Source organism: Bos javanicus, chromosome 8, assembly GCF_032452875.1.
Source record: "Bos javanicus breed banteng chromosome 8, ARS-OSU_banteng_1.0, whole genome shotgun sequence".
NCBI lineage: Eukaryota > Metazoa > Chordata > Mammalia > Artiodactyla > Bovidae > Bos > Bos javanicus.
Genome location: NC_083875.1, coordinates 41,958,058 through 41,975,130, shown reverse-complemented (window position 1 = coordinate 41,975,130; position 17,073 = coordinate 41,958,058).

Sequence of the window (17,073 nt, the reverse complement as noted above, 5' to 3'; positions counted from 1 at the left end):
CATAGCATAGCATAAGGAAAAAATGTGATCGTTTTTAAAAACAGTTGGGAGCTTCTTCTCTTCTCAATCCTTTGATACTACCTGAAAATGTGTAATTTTGGAGATACTATGCAGAGATGTTTTTATTCTTTGGAGGAGTTTGTGTTACTAGCTTCAGCCTGCTTTTGAACCTCTTTGCTACCATTATTAGTAGGGAAAAAAATCTGATTCCACCACCAATCACAAATCCAGTCAAACTAATTAAACTATCCTTGCAGTACTGCAGTCAAAAGAGTTGCTAAATGGGGAATAAAAATCCATGTTTCACCTAAACAGAATTTCAGATGCCAGGATCAGAAATAAGGGGCAGATCAGTAAAGCAAAAGGCCTCACCAGGGTGTGTGATATGTAAATCACACACCTAAAATACAAGGACACAGGAAAGCATGCATGGGTCCCTTATGTATGAGGTTTCACATGCCTCAATTGATTGAACCTTCACTATTTAATCTTTCAGAGGAAGTGACACTACTATGGCCCCTGTTTTACACATCAGGAAGGACATTCATCTCCCAGAACACAAAACTCACAAGTAGCTGAGCCAGGATTCAAGCTCATCCAAGCTTAAATTCACTCACCTCCAAGCTCTGAATCACCACGTTCAACCATCTCCCACGCATGTAGGGTTCCTCTCTCCCAACAATATTAAAGGCACTTAAGATATAAACTAATAAGTTGTGTTGCTGCTGCAAAGTCACACATTACCTTAAGCTTTCATGTCACTGCTCTCATATCAGGCTGCTTTCTCAAGGGGAGAAGGCAGAAGAGAAAAGATTTTTTGATACCTATCATGTTTTAGGTAGTAAGCTTTATATTGAAATTTAATGCCTGTAATAAATGTACCTGTGTTGTCAGATAAGGAAATTGAGATTCCAAGGTTAAGACACATGCCAAATTCATCATTCTCTGGGGTCACACACCTAGGGAAGACTCAAACTGGAATTCAATGCAAGTAAGGATGACTATTCCACACTATCACCTATATAATTTTTTTAAAACAAAGAAAATATTGGAAGAGCCTGGAATTTCTAAAGTATTAACACATAGAAATATTGATCAGGCAGTACACATGATATGAAAACATCACATAAAACTGCCGTTTCTGTTAGGATGATCACTTAGACTGCTGGTAGAGACCAAATGATACAAGCTTTCCCCCCCTAAAAAAAGAGAGAGAGAAAGGGAGACTTGCACTAGGTAAGAAAAAAAATCTAGCAGGAGGTTTGCTGACTAATATTCTTCATCTTCAACCAAATTCTGGCCCATCAGCCCATGCTCAAGAATAGTTTCCTGATTGATAATTATATTAAATTATGCAGATAGAGCTGTAGTTCTCATCCGACTCTATTTTGTGCTTTATAAAAGTCTTTTCTAATCAGTTAAGATTAGTTACAATATGTTTTGTATCAGTAATTATAAAGCGGCCATGGTATTTAGTACATTTCATTATATTTTCAAGCATCAGATTCTCAGGTTATTAAATTAGACATGCTACCGCTGGGGAGTCTGGCAATTTTTCCTAATTAACAATGACAAAAGGAGACAAAGGGAATATTGTTTCATGGTCCAAATGTATTCAAAAGTTAATATCTTCTACGAAACACTAAACTTGGACACACCCCCACACACACCCACACACACAGCAGGCTCTACTTTTGCTGACCACCACAAAGCTGGCACTCAATAAAAAAATGAATTCTAAATGAAATCTTTCTTTTCCCTCTATTTGTACTTTTGATGTTATTTTAACACAACTGCACTCAAAATGATCTTTAAGGAGATGTTACAAGTTATATATGGTCACCAATGAAAATCAATAAGGCCTCTTAGATAGTAGTTCCAATAAAACAAATTATACATAATTCTTACTTTCACAACTCAATGATGCTTGAAACGAAATCTTTTTATACTCTTTATGCAAGTATATTTTAGTAGTAGTTAGCAATGTGAAAATGAGGGTTTTATTAGCAAGATTTCTGCTACTGCACGTCCACCTTGACCTAAGGGGCAAGCGGTACTGGATCAATGTATTCAGGTGCATAATGCGTGCTGCTTCTTAGCTTATAGAAAAGTGAGAGCTACAGGCTGTTCTGTTCTTAAATAGATGTAAGAAATGGAAAAGAAAAGTATCCTTTACACACAGAGGTTTTTAACTGTAATAAAGTCTTTATAATCTCAAATTACAGTTCTGAAAGGAAAATTAGAAAAATAATCTTTTAATTTTCCTTCTCTCTCTACTTTCCAACATAACATATCTTTCCCAGGCATACTACAAAAATAAATATGGACAAGATTACAAACAAGGAAGTATCTCCACTGTCATAAAAATCAATACTATATGTATATACACACACACACAATGATATATATATACTATACACATTTTTTTAAAAATATACACCAGTGATGACATACATATAAAATACGTAAGATGTGTATCATTAGTATATATTTTATATACATGTATAAACATCTATATTGTCATTAGTATAGTTTATATATATAGGTATATACACACATCACAGGTATGTGTCTCATATATTTTTCCCATGATTTAGTGCAAATACTTCCTTGATTGTAATATAGCCCATATTTATTTTGATAATATGCCTGGGATACATATGATGATGGCTGGCAATTATCATAGTGCAATGTGCCAGGCACCATTCTAAATGCTTTGCAAACCAACTCATTTAATCCTAAGGTAGGTACAAATATGATCCTTTTGCTCCTGGTGAACAAACTGAAGCACAGAGTCTTTCTCAGATCACACAGGATATAAGTGCTAGAATCATGATCTAAACCCTGGCAGACTGCATACTAAAGGCTAAAGCTACTTAGGGGTTTCCGTGGTGCCTCAGGGGTAAAGAATCGGCCTGCGGAGAAACAGACATAGAGAACAGACTTATGGACACAGGGAGAGGGGAGGAGAGGGTGAGACATATGGAGAGAGTAACAGGGAAACTTACATTACCATATGTAAAATAGCCAGTGGGAATTTGCTATATGTCTCAGAACTCAAATAGGGGCTCAGTATCAACCTAGAGGTGTGGGATAGGGAGAGAGATGGGAGGGAGGTTCAAGAAGGAAAGAACATATGTATATATATATGGCTGATTCAAGCTGAAGTTTGACAGAAAACATTCTGTAAAGAAATTATCCTTGAATTAAAAAGTAAAAAATTAAAAAAAAAAAAAATCTGCCACCTGCGAATGCAGGAGAAACGAGTTTGATCACTGATCCAGTTAGATCCCACATGTCACAAAGCAATTAAGCCCATGTGCCACAACTATTGAGCCTGTGCTCTAGAGCCCAGGAACCACAACCACTGAGCCCACATACAGCAGCTACTGAAGCCCGCACACCCTAGAGCCCATACTCTGAGACGAGAGAAGCCACTGCAATGAGGAGCCCACGCACCACAACAAAGAGTAGCCCAACTCACCACAACTAGAGAAAGCCCACGTGCATCAACAAAGACCTTAGTCCAACCAAAAAAAAAAGAGTTAAAAGTTACTTAGTCTGGCCCAGAGGACACAACACGCATGGATGCCTGCCGCTTTCCAACTTCTTCAATATGCTCCCTTTGGATCCTCACTACTGGCCACTCTGGCCTCTTTAGTGCCTTCTGTCCCCTGTGCAGTCACAGGGTCTTTGCACATCCTGCTCACTCTTGCTGGATCATTCTCCCTTCTCTTCCTTTTCAATATCAGCTCACGTGTCACTTTCCCAGAAGCAGACTTTCTGTGATCTCCGTAACTACCTACTGCCCTATTAGAGGTTCTCCTAGCACTGTTCTCCTTCTTTGGAGAACAAGATTATACTTGCCTGTATAATCAAGTGATTGACATCAGTGTCTTCCACTGACATGGAAGATTGGGAGTTGGGTCTGCCTTTGTTTATCTCCAGTATTTCTGCCAGTATCTAGTACTGTGTACTGAATGGATGTATAGAGGAATACACAGACTCCTTGCTATCATAGCCTCTGAGTAAGTTAGTCTTTCAGATGGGTTCTTCTGAATCTGAAGAATGAAATCTGTGTCTCTATAAAAGAGGGTCAAAAGGAGGCAGATGTGTCAGAGATCGAAGGGCCAGAAACAGTGCGACATGGACCTCATTCATCTACTTAGCTGGCAATCACTAAGCACGTCCCTACTGAGTATCAAGGAATGTGGACGGCATGATGAGGACAGTTTTTAAAGGAAAGAGTACTGCTATGGCTAATTAAACAAATGCAATACAACTTAAGGGCAACATATTTACAAAGGGAAGACAATGGAGGAACAAATCAAGTTCACATGGGCCACAGTTGAGAATGGTTTCAGTGGCAAAGTCTGGGAGGAGACAAGTGAGTTTTTCAGGTTGATGGAAAAGAATTACATGAACTACTATGTTCAAAGTTAGACACATATGAGGATACACAAAAGGGTTAGGAAATGTAGGAGTGCCCAGGAAAGCCGGGAGTTGGGGGACAGGAAGCGGCTAACTGGTGGTCAGATTCTGGAGGAAACCGGATGCCATGCACAGTAGTTCTGCTTCTAATGTTCAGTGAGGAAACAATAACTGTAAATGTAGGATCAACATGACATAAAACGGCAGACCATTTTCCCATGCCTAACATGTTTCTTCTCAGCATCACCAATTCTTGCCTTTCCCACCCTCGACATGTTTGGAAAGGCTCTCTGCACTCGGTCCATCACAGTTTCTGTTGCTCTCCTGGCTTCAGAGATCACCTCCATGAAGGTGACGCTCCAGACACTACTGCTAACCCTGTGCCCTTTCTGAGTTTTACACCTCACACCTCTTACTTCCACCCAGGCATTTTCATCTCTGTTTTAGGCTTCCCTTGTCCTAACATGTCAGTAGCTCCCTCTCATGACTTCCCAGCATCTATTAATATAATTTTACTCAGGATGGAAGCCTCACACTCACATCTCTCTCTCTTGCTGGACAAGTGAAGATGCTATGTTTGTGAGTATTGGAAAAATCTAACTGGTAGCAATGTAGAAATTATATGTAATTAGGAATTGGGGTGGGCACTAGAAAAGCTGTCACAGCCTTCCATCTAGTTCCCTTCACTATATGGAGCTGAAATCCAGGCCACACTCTTGTTAATCATATCTTTTGTATCTGTGCAGAGTAAGTACCTTCTTTTAACTAAACAACGGCCCTGAATATAGATCTAGCAGACAAGCAAACACAGCAGAAGATAACTCTGAAAGCACACAACAGATACGCAAGAGGAAAAATTAGGAGGATCGCTCTGCCCAGTAACACATACACTGTAGTCCCAGTGTCATCTATACTTTTGTCAACTGGAACAAAGGTCCCCTGGGCTGACTGTCTGCTTTACATCCACACCATAAAATGAAGCCTGCCAACCAATATGCCCTGCCCTCTTATGCAAAGCATACTACTAGGCATCTCACTGAAGAGCAGAGTATGTTGGGGAAATAGACGTTCACAAATACATGTCAGTATAAACTTAGGCCAGCTTATAGAATAATCAATACATAACTGCATAAGAAATACCCACCAATCCTATGCACTAATCAATCCAGTCTTTAAAAGTGCATAAAATAACATAAGCAACTAATACAAATATATACAACCAGGGAAAATCAATGCCACAGAGGAGAATAACCAAGAGAAATAATCAGAACAACTGACACCAGAAGAATCAGATACAATTTAGTTGATAGAAGAGGGTACTTTAGAAGGTTCACTGTCCACAGACAGATTACAAAGGATATTGCGTCTAGTGTTAGCAATGGTTGGATCTAGCTGGAGGGTATTACGTATCTACTATACCCACTTTTTAACATTCTTCTGTGTTCAGAAAAGTTTTTGAAAAGTTAACAGGCAAAAGAATATTAGTCTATAAAATAAGGACAAAGACAAGCTACTATAGTTGAGGAATGAAAAGTAAGAAAGAATTCTGAAAAGGAAGGTGGTGATGATCTGAATGAGTAAGTGACTTCCCTGGAGGTCCAGTGCCTAAGATTCTACACTCCCAATGCAAGGGGCTAGGGTTCAATTTCTCGTCAAGGAACTAGATTCCATCTGCTGCAACGAAGAGTGCTCATGTTGCAACTAAGACTCAGCGCAGACAAAGAAATAACAAATAAATATATAGTTTTTTAAAAAGTCAAAAAAGTGAAAGCCCACCAATTACTGAGGAAGACAAATCTTTTATATTTTTAAAGATTTAGATTCATTTTTCATGAAATTTCAGAACACCAAGTATAGATAGAAGAATAAAACTAGCTTTTCCCACTAGAGAGGGGAAAAATGGATTATCTATAAAAGACTAGATCAGACTGAAAACAAATGTCTCAAAACAACACTGAATACCAGATGACTATGTGGAAATATATTCAAATGTCTGAGGGAAAACAATCTTAAAACTGAACTGTTCAGCCAGTAGACAGAAATTAATTTGGCAAAATGATGACAGTTTGGGTTATTCAAGACTCAAAAAATTCACCTCCCATGTACCTAATACAGCACACAATGTCAGTCAAAAATGACTTAAAGGTAGAAAAAAAATCCCAAAAGAAATCAAAGAAAGCAATGTCTTTGCCACTGGCACATTATTCCTTGGTTAGCAAGGATTTAGATACATAGAATTATATTGCTTTCTCTATGTTATGTCCTAACTAGTACCTGGTACTGTTTTAAGTACAATGTAGATAATCATACTACTTTATTTATTGAACTTACAGACAAAGCAAAGGAGACAGAGATACAGAACAAGAAATAAATGGTCAAAACATCAATAATGGGGAGAGATATGTGCTTAACAAAATGAGTAAGGGTTGAGTGAAAATGGTCTAAACTTCTCATCTTCCATGGCCAGAGCCAACAGTTTGAAAACCAACTGGATAACAAAGAAAGGTATATCACAGAACATCATAAACAACAAAGCATGGCTACATATCAGGCATCAACTGGACAGGGCGCGTGTGAAGGTAAAAGTCTCTAAGACGGTGGAGCCTTGAACCTGGTCCATTTTTCAAGTTCCTATTCAAAAGGAACATATTGTAAAATGAGCTTACATAAGGTGGCAATAAATGTTCCTTTTAAAATATTTTCTCTTTTCATATTTTTTATCCCAGGAAGCCTCAATACAGTGGCAGGTGTATTTTATATAAATGACCAAAATGTAACAATGTAAGTATGCCTCACATCTTGATCTCCATCTGTTTCCCTGTGAGAAAATTAAACAGCCTTGCAGCAGACCATCCTTTCACAAATCATCCTTCAGATGGCCTCTGCGTGCAGCACATTCATCTGAGCCTTCCATCTCTCAAAGTTAGAGTGACCTCTTCAGGCTCCGCTCTCGGGACACCAGTGTTTTTCCAACACAGGCTCCGTCTTTACATTCCGCCAGCTGACTATGAAATTCATTTGACTACAGTGAAATCTGGCTTTCTTGAGGGGTTCAGGAGTTAACTGTTACCGAAAAAAAAAAATCTGTGGGAGGAAAAGTCTGTCATGGTTAATGATATGATTTATTGCAATTACAGAAAACTACCCTGATTGTTCAAACTGTGGTCTGTGGGCCTCAGCCAGATTAAATGCCAGGCTGCATCTAGCACAGGGAGGTAATCAAATAATTGACTTCGCTAAATAACACTTTTTAATTCACACAGCAAACTTTGGATAGTATAAATTGGTATTATGTGATTGAAACAAAATCCCAAGATTTTAAAAATTAGACTGTGCAACAAAAACGGATCTAGTATTTGCTGACCAAAACTAATTTGTAAGGCAAATTTTCTTCAAAGTTATCTGAAGTTTAGAGTGTTACACAGGGCCAAAGATTTCATATAAGCCAATAACTAATTATTACAAAATGTAATAACTGCCATTTGTGAATGTTTGTGTCCCCCAGCAAAATTTCACATGCTGGAATCCCAATCTCCAATATAATGTTATTAGGAGGTGAAGACTTTGGGAGCTGCTTAGGGTCATGAGTGTGGAGTCCTCATAAATGGGTTAGTGCCCTTAGAAAAGAGACCCTGGAGAAGCCTGTCTCCTCCTTTCTACCATGGGAAGACACATGAAAAGTAAAATAGAGATAGTACATATGTTTGATTAGATATTATCCACTCAGAAGATAGTCTGCCTGAACCAATAGATTGGAGAGTGAAGGATGAGGCAGTATTTTTGAAAGTCTGTCAAATGTCACAATTAGTTTATTCTAGTTAAGAAAAGAACTGGTCACCTATATTGTCAGTGATACTTGTGTATGATCAAAGAATTCTCAGTGGTTAATTATGGAAACACTATTTTAGTCTCAAAAGAAAATGGTGCAAAAGATAACAAGGAAAATAACAGGTAATATGGATGCTTGCTATCTGCATTCTCTTCCAAAACCTCTAAGGGCAGTTTTGTTTTTTTTTTTAAATAACCCATTATGTCATCTAAAGCACATCTAGATCAAGCATTTCCAAACAACTACTAAAGGGCATATATTAATTACAGCTCACAATGAAGGCACCAGACTCATAAAAGGTTTTTTTATTGCATCCTCCCAACATGCATGAAATTAAGCTTTGTTCTAAAGTTTAGAAATGGGCTAAGTTTTCATCTTGCCCATGTTGAATTTACAATCTACTGAGAAAACAGAATGGACAAAGAGAGATACCACAAGTAATCTACTAATGGCTCATCAGAGATATTCCATGAACACAAGGAAAACATGAAAAGAAACACGTAATTCAGACACATTAACACACAAATTAAATTGAATGGATGAGGAAGTGTGAACCGGAGACTAATGGATTAAGGTAAATGAACCCAGAGTAAGATATTATTGGGTAGACATTAGAGAAAACTTGAAAGAGACATGAAATATACACAGAAATGTGGAGGACGTAATCTAGTTTGAAACACTGGCTATGAAATGGGGGTCGGTCAAAACAGAGGGGGCTTTCCAGGTGGCTCAGTAGTAAAGAATCTGCCTGCCAATGCAGGAGACGTGGGAGATGCAGGCTCAATCCCTGAGTCAGGAAGATGCCCTAGAGGAAGAAATGGCAACCCACTCTAGTGTCCTTAGGGCCTGGCAGGCTATCGTCCATGGGGAAGCAAAAGAGGCTGAGCAGGCATGCACACACACCAGAGGTGTTTACAATCACAAGGGCTTAACAATCTCAGACCCTCTCAGCGAAGCAGGAACTGAGGCAAGTGGTAAAGCTGAGGCCAAAGTGACCCATGAGAACAGTGGCTGCCAGGAACCAAAATCAGAATAACAGTTTTTCAAAAATAACAAGACAGATAAACAAATTATAGAACAGAAGCTACGCAAGATGAAAAGTGAAGGAAATGCCCAATTAATTTCAACAGTCTGGATGGCTGTGTGCCATTTCAGAGGACTGGACTTTTCATTCTCCCAGCTAGGCATTTAATTTTGCATCTATTTGGTCTGTTTTTCTGTTCTTCTTCCTAATCGCAACATTCATTAGAGGTGGAACTCTGACAACACAAAAGAAAGCCCTGGCTATCTTCAGAAAGTCTCGAGGGTGAAAATCTGAAGTTGGTAACTATTCTCAGAAATGCATTCTGTTTAAGAAAACTCTTGGTGATTATTTCTTCATCTGTCTTTAATAGAGCAATATGTATTTGTCTCCAAAAGGATTTGTTTCTGTTATTCTGTGTACTGGCTTATTAGTCACAGCTTCTCTTTCATTCCTAAAATATGGTCAGATAATTTGCTAATAAATACTGTCACTTTTGTTTTTTTTAATGCTACCACTAGGGAGTAACCAAGAGTAAATACTGAGATTCTTTAAACACAGAAGGAAAAGAAACAGAAAGTCTTCCAACTAATGTAACTTCATATGCCTAGTTTATCTCAATATGAGGTTGTTAATAGGAGAGTTATGTGTTCAGTCATAAGGAGATGAATAAGCCACAAATTCCTGAGTTTAGAATATAGAAAGCCACCAAAGAACATCACTCTAACCCTATTTTATATCTCTTTTTATGTGTCAACCTGATTGGATCATGAGGTGCCCAAATATTTGACTAAATGTTATTTCTGGGTATATATGATGAATTTCTATTATGCATTTAAACTGGTAAAATCAGTAAAGCAATTTGTCCTCTCCAATGTGGGTGGGGATTATCGAACCCACTGAGGTTCTGAATAAAACAAAAAGGCAGAGGAAGGAAGAATTCAACCCTTCCTGCCCAATGCCTTGAGCTGAGATACTGATGTTCTCCTGCCTTCCGCATGCCTGGTTTTTAGGCCTTCAGACTTGGGCTGAATTATACCACAGGCTTTTGAGGGTCTCCAGCTAGTAGGTAGCGTATCAGGGGACTTCTGAGCCTTCCTAATTGCACAGCCAATTTCTTACAATCAATTCTCTCTCTCTCTCTCTCTCTCTCTCTCTCTCTATATATATATATATACACACATATGTGTGTGTGTGTGTGTATGGACGTATGTATGTATTTCCATAGCCTACTGGTTCCATTTCTCTAAGGAGAACCCAGACTAACCTTGAGATTTCAAGGCAACCAGCCACACTGAATTCAAACCCCCCTGAGGAGAGATGGGAGACAGAAATTGGAGAACTAGGAGAGAAAGAGGCAATAAACCTAAAAGCATGAAAACATCAGCTCAAAACTCATACATTTTTAAAGCCTGGAAGTAGACTAGCACAGCGGTTTAGAAGCCCTGGGAGCCACAGACAAGTGGAGTCTTTACCCACTCCCCAGCTCTTCTCCCTGAGCCGCCACGGGTGCTTATGAGGAAGACGGTGGCGGGCAGGGAACCTGGGAGCACCCCCCAGATGCCACAGGGGGCAGAGCAGGGCCAGGCATGGCAGCGGGCCTGGAGGAGCATCTAGAGAAGTTAAACGTCTATCACAGCTCCAGAAATTACACAATTTTTTGCCTCCCCAGTTTTATTAAAATAATAAATTAATGAATTTTCTAATGTTCTTATAATGAAATTTTACTGGGTATTTTAAAAATATTCTGTTGCAGTCTGTATTTTTATTTAAGGCTTTTTACATCAATAGTCATAACAGATTAGTTACAAATTTTTATAACCAATAAAGTTTTATACAGTCTTTATCATTTTGGGGATCAACAATAAATCTGTTTCTATAATAAATGTGAAAGATGTCTTTTCCTCTGCATTGGAATAGTTTAAGTATTATTACTGCTGTTGAGATATATATACACACACATGTTTATATAAACACTGTACACACACACACATATAAAAGAATGTTACTCAGCCATCAAAAAGAGTGAAATAATGCCATATGCAGAAACAACGGATGGATCTCGAATCTAGAGATTAGTATACTAAGTGAAGTGAGTCAAAAAAAGATAAACACTGTACGATATCACTTATTTATAGTCTAAAATACGACAAAAATGAACTTATCTACAAAACAAAAACAGACTCACAGAGAACAGACTTGTGGTTCCCAGGGCGATCAAGGGGAAAGAGGAAGGTTGGATTGGGAGACTGGGACTAGCAGATGCAAACTATTAAATATAAAATGGATGTAAAAAACAAGGTATTACTGTATAGCGTGGGGAACTATATTCAACATCCTATAATAAACCATAATGGAAAAGAACATGAAAAAGAATATATATAATACATATATAACATATATTCCCGTCCCTTACAGGCAAAGTGTTTTCCATGTGAATCACCCGGGGAACCTATCTATCTATCTATATATAGCTAAATCACTTGGCAGTATACCAGAAACTAACACAACATTGTAAATCAACTGTACGTCAATAAAAATTTTAAAACTGCAACTTAAGAGCTTATTTTCCTTGGAAGAGGAGACACCCGTCCAATCCATCATAGTCATAAATGGAGCAATTTATTCTTTTCCAACTTCTTGGAATGAATCACAGAAAACCTAACGTAACTAAATTGATTCTCAATCTAGCTGTCTTTGCAGTATGTCATATTGTCTCATGTGAAAGTTAACGATAGATTTATTTCATATGGTTTCTAGCTATTCAGTGAGCTTTTGGCACTATACAGTGTCCAAAGGTTGTTTTCTTTTTTTCCTCATACAGTGTTTTTTAAAAGTATCTATCTTAAAGTAAAGTATCATCGTTATTATGATATATCCTTGCCTGAGCAAATATTTCTGAGCTTTCAAATTCTTTGAGGTTAGCCATGGTCATTAAGTGACCTATATTTAACTTCAAAGTCCAGAGGAAAGTTGAGCTATATTCTTAGTCTCAGAGAAGTATAACTTGACTGCCCCTAATTACACTGAGATAATGCAGCACAAACTCCTGTGAGAAGGCACTGACTATGTCTACTTAGAGACAAATGATAGTAGACTGAATGAGGGACTTAACTCAGATACTTGTTTTCTGTTTTAAATAACCACATACCAAAAATTTCAAAACATGAATGTAACTGAATGCTTTATATGTTAGAATTCTATGGCTGCTGGAACAAATTACCACAAACAAGATGGCTGAAAACAATACAAATATATCTGCTTCCAGTTCCAGAGGCCAGAAGTCCCACACCCGGGTGTTAGCAGGGCTGTGTGCCCTCTGCAGGGTCTGTGCTTGAATCCATCCTTTGTCTCCTTCAGCTTCTGCGGGCTCCAGGTGTTCTGTGACTTGCGGCCACAGGATACCTGGATTTCAACCCCTGGGCCCTAGTCAACAGTTAGGGTAAACGAAGTACTTTTTAAGTTTACGATGCTCAAACATCACAGAATTACTGTTTTCTCCTTTCATCTTTCTCAGAGAACTGTAGTGCGGTTATGTTTTTCATTTGAAATACAGTTCAGCTTATTTCTCTGTCTGTGTTTTGATTTCTAGTTTTCTCCCTTGTTTGCTGATCTTATTTATTCATATCGTGTACATAAAACATCAGCACAGTTCTATAAAATACCATGCATCTTAAGACGTCTCAACCTCTCTTCCCAATTATTTCTACCTTTCCACTGCATTCCCACTCCCTGTCTTTCCCTCTAGGTAACCAATATAATTAATCTCTCAAGTACCTTTCCTTCTTTGGTGTATAAATTTCAGATGCATGTATTTTCTTATTTCCCCTTCTTTCCTATACAAAAGGTAGCATATTATACTCTTTTTCACTTTGCCTTTTCACTTCTGGAAGTCATGCTACAAAAGCTCATAGAGATAAACCTCTCTTGTTTTACATCTGCACAATCTCCATCACATATATTTAACAGTTTATTTAATCATTCCTCAATATTTCAGCATTTCGGTCGTTTCCAATATTATATAATTACAAATTCTACTGCAACAGCAAGAACTTCACATATGTGCTTCCATATTGTTAAAGGGGTACCTCCAGGGTAAATTTCTAAAAGTGAAATTGCTGGATCAAATGCCAAAACATATGTAGTTTGTTTTGTTTTGTTAAGATGGTGCCAAACTCCCCTCCACAAGGATGGTACCAATTTGCATTTCTGTCACCAGTGTGTGAGAGTGCCTATTTTCTCACAGCCTCAAACACAGAATGGGTTGTTTTACTTTTTAATTCGTGCCAATCTGATATATAGAAAGTCACATTGCAGAGCACTTTACTTTTCATTTTCCTCATTAAAGTGAGGCTGAAAAACTTTTTATTTGTTGAAGTGTCATTTTATATCTTTATCTGTGAATTGTCTGTTCGTGTATTTTGCACATTTTTCTATTGGTTTTTAATCTAATTTTTAAAGATTTTATATATTAAGGATATTAGCACTTTGTGATACATGATGCAAATACTTTCTCCAGTTTGTCAGTTATATTTTTGATTGCAAAGTTTTGTGTATTTCAGTCAGTTCAGTCTCTCAGTCATGTCCGACTCCTTGCCACCCCAAGGGCCACAGCATACGAGGCTTCCCTGTCCATCATGAACTCCCAGAGCTTACGCAAATTCATGTCCATCGAGTGGGTGATGCCATCCAACAATCTCATCCTCTGTCGTCTCCTTCTCCTCCTGCCTTCAATCTTTCCCAGCATCAGGGTCTTTTCAAATGAGTCAGTTCTTCACATCAGGTGGCCAAAATATTGGAGTTTCAGCTTCAGCATCAGTCCTTCCAGTGAATATTCAGGATTGATTTCCTTTAAGATTGACTGGTTGGATCTCCTTGCAGTCCAAGGGACACTCAAGAGTTTTCTCCAACAGCAGAGTTCAAAAGCATCAGTTCTTTGGCACTCAGCCTTCTTTATAGTCCAACTCTCACATCCAGGGATGACTATTGGAAAAACCATAGCCTTGACTAGAGGGACCTTTGTTGGCAAAGTAATGTCTCTGCTTTTTAATACTCTGTCTAGGTTGGTCATAGCTTTTCCTAAAAGGAGCAAGAATCTTTTCATGGCTGCAGTCACCATCTGCAGTGATTTTGGAGCCCCCAAAAATAAACTCACACTGTTTCCATTGTTTCCCCATCTATTTGCTATGAAATGATCAGACCAGATGCCACGATCTTAGTTTTCTGAATGTTGAGTTTTAAGTCAGCTTTTTCACTCTCCTCTTTCACCTTCATCAAGAGGCTCTTTAGTTCCTCTTCGCTTTCTGCCATAAGGGTGCTGTCATCTGAGTATCTGAGGTTATTGATATTTCTTCCCACAGTCTTGATTCCAGCTTGTGCTTCATCCAGCCCAGCATTTCGTATGATATACTATGCATGTAAGTTAAATTAGCAGGGTGGCAATATATAACCTTGACATACTCCGTTCCCTATTTGGAACCAGTCTGTTGTTCCATGTCCGGTTCTAACTGTTGCTTCTTGACCTGCATACAGATTTCTCAGGAGGCAGGTCAGGTGGTCTGGTATTCCCATCTCTTTAAGAATACTCCACAGTTTGTTGTGATCTACACAAAGACTTTGGCTTAATCAGTAAAGCAGAAATAGATGTTTTTCTGGAACTCTCTTGCTTTTTCCATGATCCAACGGATGTTGGCAGTTTGATCTCTGGTTCCTCTGCCTTTTCTAAAAGCAGCTTGAACATTTGGAATTTCACAGTTCACATACGGTTGAAGCCTGGCTTGGAAAATTTTGAGCATTACTTTACTAGTGTGTGAGATGAGTGCAATTGTGTGGTAGTTTGAACATTCTTTGGCATTGCCTTTCTTTGGGATTGGAATGAAAACTGACCTTTTCCAGTCCTGTGGACACTGCTGAGTTTTCCAAATTTGCTGGCATATTGAGTGCAGCACTTTCACAGCATTACAATTTGAAATAGCTCAACTGGAATCTATCACCTCCACTAGCTTTGTTCCTAGCGATGCTTCCTAAGGTCTACTTGACTTCGCATTTCAGGATGTCTGGCTCTAGGTGAGTGATCACACCTTCGTGGTTATCTGGGTCGTGAAGCCCTTTTTTGTATAGTTCTTCTGTGTATTCTTGTCACCTCTTCTTAATATCTTCTGCTTCTGTTAGGTCCATAGCATTTCTGTCCTTTATTGTGCCCATCTTTGCATGAAATGTTCCCTTGGTATCTCTAATTTTCTTGAAGAGATCTCTAGTCTTTCCCATTGTATTGTTTTCCCCTATTTCTTTGCATTGATCACTGAGGAAGGCTGTCTTATCTCTCCTTGCTATTCTTTGGAACTCTACATTCAAACGGGTATATTTTCCTTTTCTCCTTTGCCTTGCCCCATTGTCCCTGAGACAGTTTTTCTGTAGTAAATTTTATTAATCACTTCTTTTATTGCCTCAGTATTTTGTAAAGGTTTTATGTATTTATTTTATTTTTTGGCTGTGCAGAGTTTGATGCTGTGTGCAGGTTTTCTCTAGTTGCAGCGAGCTGGGGCCTCTCTTCATGGCCGTGTGCGAGCTTCTCACTGAGGTGGCTTCTCTTTTTGTGGAGCACAGGCTCCAGGCAAATGGCTTTCGGCTGTGGCTTGTGGACTCTAGAGCACTGGCTCAGTCGCTGTGGCGCACAGGCTTAGTTGCTGCGTGGCATGTGGAAATTTTCCAGACCAGGGACAGGAGTGGTATCCCTCGTACTGCAAGGTGGATTCTTAACCCCTGGGCCACTAGGGAAGCCCTGCATCAGTATTTTGAGGCCCAGTTAAAAACCCTTTTCCTTCACATATGTAAAAGAAGAATTATGCATATTTTCTTCTATTATATATATGATTTTAGTTTTTAGGTTTGGATCTCTGATCCATCTGGAGTTTATTCTCATGTATTATGTGAGTTATTAATCTAATTTTAACTTTTTCCAGATGACTAATAAGTTGTCCTAGAATTACTTAGTTAAAAGTCCATTTTTGCTATGTAATTTGACATGACATCTTTATAATAAATACAGTTTTAGATATTCCTGGATCTATTTCTGGACTTTTTATTCTATTCCATTGACCCTTTTCTCTGTTTTTTAAGTATAGAGGCATTGTGGTGTGTTTTAATGCCTGGTAGGGCTACTTTGCCTGCATCGTTTTTCTTTTTTAGTGTTTTCCTGGCTATTCATCACCACATAAACTCTAGTATCAACTCATCCAACTTCATATTTATGGTGTAAGTCACCTTTTCAAGATGAAGGGAGGGAGTCTTTAATTTATTCACATACTTCTGTGTCTTTCACAAGTGTTTTAAAGATTACCTTTTCGATTTTTGCAAACTAATTTTAAGTAGTTAATCTCTTTTGTTGCTATTTAAATGTGGTTTCTCTACCATTATGTCTGCATACTGGTTTCTCTATCTGAAGACAAGCGATTTCAATTTCCTTATGTTAATTTTATATGCTGTTATTTTACTGAATTCCTTTTATTGTGTGAGAAAGTTTTACCATTTTCCCTAGAGTTTTCCAAGTACATGATCATATTATCGGCAAATAGAAACAATTCTATTTCTTCTTTTCCAATTCTTAGCTTTCTAATTGCCTTGTCCTATTCTAGGACAACGTTGAATGGTCGTACAGATAGTAGGCATATTTTCCTTGTTCTCAGTATTAATGGAAGTACCTCTAGTACTTCTCCAAAGATGTTAGCTTGAAGAATGAGTTACAGGGATTCTCTGGTAGCTCACTGGTAAAGAATCTGTCTGCCAATGCAGG